General features: G+C 44.4%; 1 long non-coding RNA gene across 1 annotated transcript in view; it reads left to right on the forward strand.

Moving 5' to 3' along the window:
* Positions 1 to 3778, forward strand: part of LOC147572863 (uncharacterized) — a 72131-nt gene extending 68353 nt beyond the window's left edge. The window contains exon 5 of the long non-coding RNA XR_015245423.1: positions 3248 to 3778. This is a non-coding gene — a long non-coding RNA (uncharacterized LOC147572863). The remainder of the gene's footprint in view (positions 1 to 3247) is intronic.
* The last annotated feature ends 7261 nt before the right edge of the window (positions 3779 to 11039 follow it).

Genomic DNA, 11039 nt, shown 5'->3' on the forward strand with positions numbered 1-11039 from the left:
CTCCCCCACTCCTATTTTTTCCTTCTCTCTCTCTCAAAATAAATAAATAAACATTTTTTTCAAAGGCTAAAAAAATCAGTCGTATGCATATGGATCGATTTCTGGGTTCTCTATTTCAGCCCTAATATAAATACAACGCAAGATGTAAACGTAAGCTACATATGTGATTTTACATTTTTCTAGTAGCCACATTTTCAAAAGTGGACCGCTATGGAACCGCCATCTTAATCACCCACAGTTTAGTCCCATGAACATTTACCCACTGACGCTGTGTTTGTTTGTTTGTTTGTTTGTTTGTTTGTTTTTTAAGGAATGGGTCCCGGGCTGGCCAATACAGGGGGTGGTTCATCGTGAAATACGTGTCAAGTAAAACCAAACTTGATACGGCGAGATTAAATTGCTCCGTAAGCTGGAGCCTCGGCTAAAAGCAGAGCCCACGCATTGTGACTTTCGGTGTGATGTCACATAATCAGTGCTGAACATTTCCTCCTACCCAGGCTGTGTGGAACAAAGAGCCAGAATCTAGATCCATAATCAATACCATGAGCAATAGGACGTTCATTTAACTCAAAGAGGCGAGAAATTATAAGGCTGAAATAAATCTTAAAGTTGAGTTACAAAGAGCATATACTATCCTATGCCTGGCTTCACGGGTTAAGTTTCTAGAAACAACTGAATGAGGCTTTATGGTTTAAAAGAAACAAAGATTTATGGGAGAAATGCCATTCGAAGAACACAGACTGCGATTAGTCTATGAAAAATAAACAATGGAGACATAACAAAATGACATACTGAAGTGTCACTGTCCTCTGATTCCAAATCCCATAAAATGGCAGAAAATATAATTTAAAGAAAATAAACACATAATAGTACTACAGCAGAACTTTAGAAGGTTTTTCGAAGTATAGAAAGTTCACAGGATATGGGACGCCTGGGTGGCTCAGTTGGTTGAGCATCCGGCTGTTGATTTTGGCTCAGGTCATATTCCCAGAGTCGTGGGATCGAGCCTCAAGTTGGGCTCGGCACTGACCATGGAGCCTGTTTAAGAGTCTCTCTCTCTCTACCCCTCTCCCCTCGCACTCTCTCTCCCAAAAATAAAAAAATCAATAAAAAATAAAATAAAAAATAGGAAGTACACTATAGGGGAAAAGACAACAACAAATAGCCCAAAGACAACACAAAAGCTAAAGCCATTCAGGGACGCTCCAAGCCCAGAGCAGAACCCAGAATTCCCGGCTGTCCACTGACTTCTCTATCACATTCCGTACCTCTGGTAAATATTCTCCTAAATGATTTAATACTTTAAAAGTAAGCTCAGGTTACAAAACTTCGGCGTTAAAAAGCAAACAAGGGGCTCCTGGCTGGCTGTTGGAGGGGCATGTCACTCTTGATCTCAGGGTTGTGAGTTTGAGCCTCACAGTGGATGTGGAGATTGCTTAAAAATAAAATCTTTCGGGGTGCCTGGGTGGCTCGGTTGGGCGTCCGGCTTCAGCTCAGGTCACGATCTCGCGGTCCGTGAGTTCAAGCCCCGCATCGGGCTCTGTGCTGATGACTCAGAGCCTGGAGACTGCTTGGGATTCTGTGTCTCCGTGTCTCTCTGCCCCTCCCTCATTCATGCTGTTTCTCTCTCTCTCTCTCTCTCAAAAATAAACATTAAAATAAATAAAAAATAAAATCTTTTAAAATGAATAAAATAAAATAAAAATAAAAAGATTCCCTCTTAGGAAAGCATCCCAGTTCATTGCCTTTTCTTTTATATTTTATATTTCTTTTGTATTTCCCTACTTTCAAGTGTATTTTACATATGCATAATGATACATTTTTATGTATAATTTGTAGACGTATATAATTTTATGTCCCGTTTTTCACTTAACCTTATATAAGTGTTTTTCATCTTGCCACTGACTCCTCATAGCTCTCATTTTTGATGTCTGCATAATGTACTTTGATTGAATGTAGCATGATCTATTTTCTCCTTTCCTTCTTTTTGACCATTTGGGTTGTTTCCAATGTGTGCTATTATAAATAATGCCGTAATTAACATCTCTATTTCCTCAGCTAAATTTAAATCTGTTTTATGAATTAAAAGCAGCTGAACTGACTTGTGTGTCATTCCTTTTTGAACGAAAACAGAATGTCCTGGTTTTGTAACAAGGAACGCTTCTAAAATTAGGCTTACGGATAGGGCTGTGTGACAAGTCGGAATAGCAATGGCAGAGTTCCTGAATCTTTTTAGACAATGTCTGCTTAGCTTACTTGTCCCTCTTTGGGGAATAGAGTAAGTCCCATGCTGCTTCAGCTTAAAATGAATCTCAAGATCGGTAACGTCAGCCTTGACAGGAGTAATTTTCTTTCAGACAGCAGCCCTTCTGGCTGCGTTACTTCCTTCAGATCTTCCCGCACTTGACCAGGGTGAAGGTCAACTGCGGATGCATAATTTTCAAGCTATTTGAAATACTTGGTAACACTGAAAAGGTTTCTGTTTTCTCATAAAGTTTTTTGTTGCCCCAGATGCAGAACACCTTGTGAGAGTAAAGCAGAAATGTGCATAGAAGTGGAGGTGGAAGGGGAATGAGTTTTACAAAAGGACCAATTACAAGTCGAAGAAACTTATTTTTTTTAATGTTTATTTATTTTGAGAGAGAGAGAGAGAGAGAGAGTGCACGTAAGCAGGGGAGGGGCAGAGATAGAGGGAGACACAGAATCCGAAGCAGGCTCCAGGCTCTGAGCTGTCAGCACAGAGCCCGACGTGGGGCTCAATCCCACGAATCAGGAGATGGTGACCTGAGCCGAAGCCAAGAATCAGACGCTTAACACAAGTCAAAGAAGTTTAAAATACGATATTAAAACCTCAAAACTCAACAGATCAGGTGACCAGTACACTGATACAGCTAAAAACGAATTCCTTCCTGGATAATCAAACCATTCCAAGAGCCACCTAATATGAATTTCATGTGCAGAGAATTGTGGGAATGAAGGGGAGAAAAAATTAATAATAAAATTATCCACAGTTAAATAAACACACGAGTATCGGGGTTGAGTGAGTTCACTGGAAGTTGATCAGAATGCATGAAACACATAAGCACCTACAGAGCACCGCTGGGAAATTTCAAAACGTCAAGGATAAAAGGGAAGTCCTAAAAAGCAGACAAAAATAAAAGGAAACAGATTGCCTACAATCTGTCCATTGCCTACAATCTTGTCAATTTGACAAAAGTCAAATTGGGTTCTATCTTCTCATTGGCAGCACTGGTGCTAGAAGACAACGGACCAACAACCCGGAAAGTACGAATATACATTACGAAATGATTCCCACGACCAGGTTAGTTACTGTATCCATCACATCACATAATTACGATGGTGTTTGGGGGGGACGGTGAGAACATTCAAGATCTACTCTCTTAGCAACTTTCAAGTATATAACATGATGTTGTTAACTACAGTCACCATGTTCAACGCAAGATCCCCAGAACGTAGCCATGCCATCATTGGAAGTTTGTGCCCTTTGACCAATGGGTCTGCCCATTTCCCCCACCCCCAGCCCTGACCACCACCATTCTACTCTCCGTTTCTATGAGTTTGACTCTTCTTTTTTATTCCACATGTGAGTGAGATCGTATCATATTTGTCTTTCTCTGTCTGACTTATTTCACTTAGCACAATGCCCTCAAAGTGTTCATCCGTGTTGTCACAAATGGCATTGTGCCTTATCATTTTAAGGCTGAATGATATTCCATTTTATATATATATATAAACCACACATATCTCACACACACACACACACACACACACACACACACCCCACATTTTCTTTGTCTATTTATCCATTGATGGACACTTACGTTGTTTCTGTGTCTTGGCTATTGTGAATAATGCTAAAACAAGCATGGAGGTGCAGACACGTCTTGGGGATAGTGCTTTCCTTTCCTTCGGATATATACCCAGAGGTGGGATTGATGGATCATGTGGTAGTTCTGTTGTTAATTTTTTGAGGAACCACCATACCGCCTCTGTAGTGGCTACACCAATTCATATTCCCACCAGCAGTACACAAGGGCTCCCTGTTCCCCACATCCCCGTGGACACCCATTGGAACAGGTGTGAGGTGACCTCACTGTGGTTTTGACTTGCATTCCCCTGATGGTGGGTGATGTTGAGCACCTTTTTATGTACATCTTGGTCATTTGTACGCCTTCTTTGGGAAAAATGTCTGTTCATGTCCTCTGTCCACATTTTATTTAATCAGATTATTCTCGATTATTGTTATTAACTTGCTGCTGAGTTGTGTGAGTTCTTTATGTATTTTGGAATTCACCCTTTATCAGATAAATGATTTGCAAGTATTTTCTCCCATTCTGTAGGTTGCCTCTTCTCTTTGTTGATCGTTTCTTTTGCTGTGCAGAAGCTTATTTTATTTTACTTTATTGTAATTTTATTTTAGAGACAGAGAGAAAGAGCACGCACAAGTTGGGGAGGGGCAGAAGGGGAGAGAGAGAGAGAGAGAGAGAGAGAGAGAGAGAGAGAGAGAGAATTTCAAGCAGGCCTCCCCCCCTCAGCACAGAGCCTGATGTGGGGCTGAATCTCACGACCCTGGGGTCATGACCTGAGCCAAAATCGAGTCAGATGCTTAACCAACTGAGCTACCCAGGTGCCCCTGTGCAGAAGCTTTTTAGTTTTATGGAAGCCCGTGTGTTTATTTTCCTTTTTTTATTTTTTGCTTATGCTTTTGGTGTCATATCCAAAACATCATCACATTATTGCCAAGTCCAATATCAAGGGGATTTTTCCCCCTTTTCTTCTTCTAGACCAGTTCCAGGTCTTACATCCAAATCTCCAACCATTTTGAGTTCATTCTCGGGAGTGGTGTGAGATGGGGTCCAGTTTCAGTCTTTTACAGGTGAACACCCAGTTCTCCCAACGCTCCTGAAAATACTGTCTTTTCCTCACTGAGTATTCTTGGCTTCCCTGTCAAATATTAGCTGACCATATGCGCATGGGTTTGTTTCTGGGTTCTCGACTCTGTTCCATCAGTCTACGTGTCTGTTTTTACCAGTGCCGCGCCCTCGGTGCCGATGACAGGGCCCAGCCCAGTGGGGCGTGGCAGAGTTCTTGGGGGCACAGAGCTCTTTCTGGGGCTGTGGCAAGGACTGCATTTGGCAAACCAGCTGCCTGGGTTCAGACCCCTCCTTCCCAAAATCCTCACCTTGGTCTCGGGCTGTGCCGAGGCTCCAGTCTCCGACGTGGATTCCAGGGCTCCCACAAAGACGTGTTTGTCCGTGAATGTTGGGGGCGGGGAGTACATGTGAGGAACGTCTTATTCGACCACCTTGCTGGCATCACCCCAGGACTTTTTATTTCACACATTGGTTTCTGGACGCCTTCATCATCCCGGATCCCCTTATCCGATTACACTCCAAGTTTGTCTGGGATGTGTTTCCTCTTAAAACCAAACCGTCATGTAGGATTATCCTGAAAGTGAGTTTTTGAAAATCACTCTGAGACTTGACACTGCTTCCCAGCTTTTCGGAGGGACTTAAGTCACCAGGAGACGGGGACGAGGACCACATCCAGGCCCCAGGAAGGACACACACACCACGACACATCAAAATCAGACATTCGCCAAACCCATTCAGTGCTGTTCACAACTTCCCCAAGGAGATTGCCGGTCGGTTTCAAGCTTGCCATCCTCACGAAGGTCCTTGGCTCACCTCAGACTTGCCGTTCAATCCCCTAGAGCGAGCCAGGCAGGAGGGGAAAGGACCCTTGTTAGCAGGTAGAAATGCGGTCCTGACGTGGCCCTGTCTTCTCATTTTTCCCAACATGTCGGAAACCCAGATTTTTGCTTTTTGGCCGGGGACTCTCCTGACTTCTGTAATTTGCCAACAAAACAAAAAGATTCTTAAACATTCTACGAGCCAGCCAAAACAAATACATGCGCCCGATTCAGAACAGACTCGAAACCTCCGATTTAAGTGAAGTCTAATGGGTAATAATGCACAAAGGCGATTAAATTTCCAGGGCCGGAACTTTGGATCCAGCAGACAAAGGGAGGCGGGGCCGGGGCGAGGAGAGTCACAGCCATCCCTTTGCCATGGAAACCCCAAGGGATGAGACTTCTATTTTTTTCTGTATTAAGAGATCAATGGGAGATTAATAATAATCCCGTACATTGATGTAGCACTTCAAACCTGAGTGCTTGCTCATCTACAATCTCATTTGATCCTTATAACAGCCCCGTGAGCTTGTCAAGAACATCCAACACTCTCTCATCCGATTAAAGGGAGCCAAGGACTCACACAATTTCACTTAGAGAAAAAAAAAGAGGAGAGACCAAAAGGTAACCTTTTCCAGGTTTCAGTGGCAATGCTCAGAAATAAGTCCTTGTTTCCCTGACTTTCACCTGCTCTCTCTCCTCCCTGTGTTCGGTACGCTGCCCTGTTCCCTTGTTCCAGAAGGAGCAGCTCATGTTCACAGAGCACAGGGCTCGGCAGCAGCAGGGGTCAGTCAGAGCTCCGGCCGGTGAACTAGAACCTGTCTGGCAAGGTTTGCAATGAAAATACCACCTGGTGGTTGACGGTCCAGAAATGACCCTCACTGACTTGTTGATATGCAAAGAACCAAGCTTTGACTGACTTCACTCAAGTCCTTGGTCATAAATTTTTTTTTTTTAATTCATTAACTGTAGCTAATCTTTACAATCCAGTGGCTCAGAGATAAATGAGTCTCTTGTCAAAAGTGGGGTGAACATACCTGTTACGATGGCTTCCACCCAAAGAAAAATAAACACAGAAAACCATAAGTGTTGGCCAGGATGTGAAGAAATTGGAACCCTCGCTCCAGGCGGGCATGTGAAATTGGTACTGTGGTTGTGGGAAAAGTATGATGGTTCTGCAAAATATTAAAAAGAGAATGACCATATGGTCCTGCAGTTCTCCTTCTGGGTATTCACCCTAAAGAGTAGAAACGACAGCCTCGAAGGGGTATTTTCACACCCATGTTCATGGCAGTGTTACTTGGTGATGCTGTTACAGGAGAAAGCCACCCAGTACCTGTTGACGGATGAACAGATAAGCAAAATATGGCCTATACATACGTGCAAAAGAATAGTACTCAGCCCTAAAAAGGAAGGAAATTCTGACACCCACTCCAATGCGGATAAACCTTAAGCACATTGTGCTGAGTGAAACGTTCATCCCGAAAAGACAAATACTGTGTGATTCTATCATGGAGTGCCCCTCGATTCAGAGTAGTCAAGTTCAGGGAAACAGAAGATGAAAGGGTGGGTCCTCAGGGCTGGGGAGGCGGGTGGGGAGTCCATATTTAATGGGGGCAGAGTTCCAGTTTTGCAAGATGAAGAGTTCTAGTGATGGATGGTGTGATGGCCGCACGACAGTGCGAATGCTCTCAGCACCACGGAGTCTTCCTCATAAGAACGGCTAAGCTGTTATATGTATTTTATCACAGTCTATAACATCTTTTTAAGTGGGGTGAAGTCACACAACTACCGCAATCCCTCAGCCGAACCTGGGGCTTCACGATCCCACCGATTCCTGACTCCCTGGTGACACTCTGCTGGTGTACGCCAGAGTAGGGTAAACCATTCTCTTTCCTATCCCCGGGGTTATCTTCCTTTCCTTATCGTAGTTATTAACCAAACCCAGTTCGCACGTCAACTTTCCAAAGGCTCTCCCATCTGACCACCTACAGCGTGCTGGGAGAGTTTACCAGTCTCTCTGGGAGCCACCCCTTTGCCCTGTCTGTATTTCTGTGGTTGTCCTTTCATATCTTGAGAGAGAGGGCGGCAGAGAGAGAGAGAGAGAGAATCCCAAGCAGCCCCCCCCCCCACGCTGTCAGTGCAGAGCTGGATGGGGGCTCGAACTCATGAGCTCATGAGATCATGACCTGAGCCAAAACCAAGAGCTGGACACTCAACTAACTGAGCCAGTCAGATGCCCCATCCTTTCAAGTACTATTATGGCGACTTGTTTGCTGGTCCACACGTGTCTCCCCGGTAGGCCAGGGCTGTGGTGGGGAGAGTGCATGAAGGAATGATGGTAATCGGGCAGTTTCTCAGCCATCCAAGGCAGAGAGCAAAGACCCAAATATTTGGAGATGGAATGTAATTCCAGTGGGCATATAATGACCATAAACATGCACGCTTCATGACTTTGTGGTGTGTATAGCAGAGGGTCCTAGGCTTTAGGCATCTCTAGGGTCTTAGGAAGACTCCAAGGAAAGGCAAACCGGAGGAGATGGGTGGTTCCTGGCCCAGCTGAGTACTGTGTCCCATGGGGCAGGGGCCCACCGGGACTGGGAATGGTGGGCTGAGTAATGAAAATGCTTTCAAAAGACAGCCTTAGACACCTGTGAACACCTCGTCAGACCCAAACCTTAAGGGTACCCAGGCCAGATTCCCAAGAAGAAGAGGCCCTACAGTGAACAGTAAAAAAAGACCAATTCAAAGAAAAAGAAAGTGATCCCGTCCAAAGAATATTTAAAAGCCTATTGAAAGGAGAGAGATATACAGAAACAAGAAATGAATTCAGACACAGACCCACCTATGGGTAGCCCGTTGATTTATCACCAAGACTCCAAGGCAACCCAAAGGGAAAGAATCACCTTTTCAATAAACAGTGATGGCACAGGTCGATATCCTTACCTCACACTGTGTACAACAGCAAACTCAAAATGGATCCTAGGCCTAAATGTAAGAATTAAATTCCTAAACGTCTAGAAGGAAAAAAGCATTGAAGAAAAAAGCCCTGTGACTTTGGGTTAGGCCAAATTGTCTTACGTGTGACAACAAAATCACAATCCTTTTTAAAAAGGATAAATGAGACTTTATCAAAATTAAAAACTGTTGCTTTCCAAAAGACACCATTAAGAAAACAAAAAGACAAACCACAAGAAAGTTTGTTGTTGTTTTTTTTTTAGAGAGAGAGAACATGTAAGCAGAGGGGAGGGGCAGAGGGGAGAGAGAGAGGGAGACAGAATCCCAAACAGGGTCCACACTCAGCACAGAGCCTGATGCAGGGCTCGATCCCACGACCCCGGGATCATGACCTGAGCCAAAATCAAGAGCCGGACGTTCAACCAACTGAGCCACCCAGATGCCCCAAGAAGGTATTTTCAAATCATGTATCTGACAAAGAACCTGCATGATATGTAAGTCCCCTCTAGGAAGCCCATAATAAGAAGACAACCCAATTAGAAATGAGTGAAAGGTTTGAAGAGACATTTCACCAAAAAATAGTTAATAAGCACAAGCAAAAATGCTTGGTATTATTAGTCATCAAGGGGACGCGTGTTAAAACTACTGTGGAACCCCATCACACCTCCTGAGGGAGCTGTAATCGAGAGGACTGTCAGTTGGCAAGGACTTGGAGGGGCTTCAATTCACACACTGTCAGTAGGAATGTAAAACCGGAAAACACTTGGAAGTTGCTTTAAATGTTAAGCGTACACTCATAAGCCAGCAATTCCATTCGTACGTCTCTACCCGAGAGAAATGAAGACATATGTCCACATAAAGACTTGTGCACGAATGTTCGTGGTATTATGACTCATAATAGACAACCCATAGGTCCATCAGCTGGTGAATAGATAAGCAAAAAGTGATACATCCACACATTGGGCTCTGACTCCCTAATAGAAAGGAAGAAATTGCTAATATATTAAACAGCACAATTGCAACTCAAAAGCATTATGCTCAACACGAAAGTCTACATGTTGTATAATTTCACTTATATGAAATTTCTAGAAAGGATAGCGCTTCAGAGATGGCAGGCAGACCAATAATTGCCTGACTTTGAGGTTAGGAACAGACGCAAGAAAATTTGCGGGGGTGACAGAATTGTTCTAAAACAGGGTAACGGGTGGGTGCAGAAGATACTAATTTAATAAAAACCATTGAGCCTGCCCTTACAACAGTTGGGTTTTATGGTATATAAATTATACTTCAATAAAGCTGTTTAAAAACAAACAAACAAACGTGTTCTATACGTTACCCAGAAACTCTGCACCCAAGAATCGATCCTTAATACACTTAGCAAAAATGCAAAATGGCCATGCGTTAATCTATTTACTGTAGCATTTTTTGTATACGCAAAAGACTGGAAACAACCCAAATGTCCACGAGTAGGGGACTGAGTCCTACTGTGGTAGACCCCTAAAATGGAGCATTTGGATGCTGTAAAAAGGCACGAAGCGATTATAACATAATCTGTACAACAAATTCCCAAAAATATTGTTAACTGAGAAAAATAAAGCTGCAAAAGAGTTCGATAGTAGAGGAGTCTAAGAACAGGGGATAGTAACGTATTTAAATATGTGTTTGCCTAGCCTTTCGGTAAAGAGACCTGTGCAGTCTGTATGTATTTTAAAATTTGCTTACAGGAGAGTCTCTCGCTGGCGCCCCTTCAGTCTGGAACAGCAGGGTGGCCGCCACCTTGTTAAATTCTGTGACAGTGACAGCTGTCACAGCTACCCTGTGTGAGACTTACGGCCACCAAAAAGAGGAGTCTCCTCAACCTCGTCACCTGGGGGTCAAGGAGACAGGGTTCGGGGAGGAAAGCGGACCTCGGCGCTGTGCTGGTCAGTGCTTCTCGCCTGGCCCCCCAAGAGGAAAACCCTGACTGGCGGTGTTGGCCGGCTTCCGTGGTGCCGGTGCTCCCATCAGAGCCGACTCCACGCTAACATCGTGACATCCCCGAGCCCGGCCACGATCGGCTGTCCTGGGATCCAGACCAGCTCCAGCACATGGCTGGCGACGAGCTACCGTCTCGCACCTCTAACTGGCAAATCAAAAAGCCTGACGACACCGGGGCCTTAATAGAAAGATGCATTAAAACGTGCAAGCTCTGTAAATTGGTCCCGCGGCTTTGGAGAGCGCTGTGGCTTGATCTGGTACGGCACACGCACACACTGCGGTCCAAAACTGCAGCCTTCCACCAGGAGATGTACAGGCATCTTTGCAACACTGTTGGTAAGAGCAGAAAAGTGGACGGGGGCCTGGGTGGCTCAGTCGGTTCAGCGTCCGA

Source organism: Puma concolor, chromosome E3 (genome assembly GCF_028749965.1).
Source record: "Puma concolor isolate L17-30 chromosome E3, mPumCon1.1.hap2, whole genome shotgun sequence".
Taxonomy (NCBI): domain Eukaryota; kingdom Metazoa; phylum Chordata; class Mammalia; order Carnivora; family Felidae; genus Puma; species Puma concolor.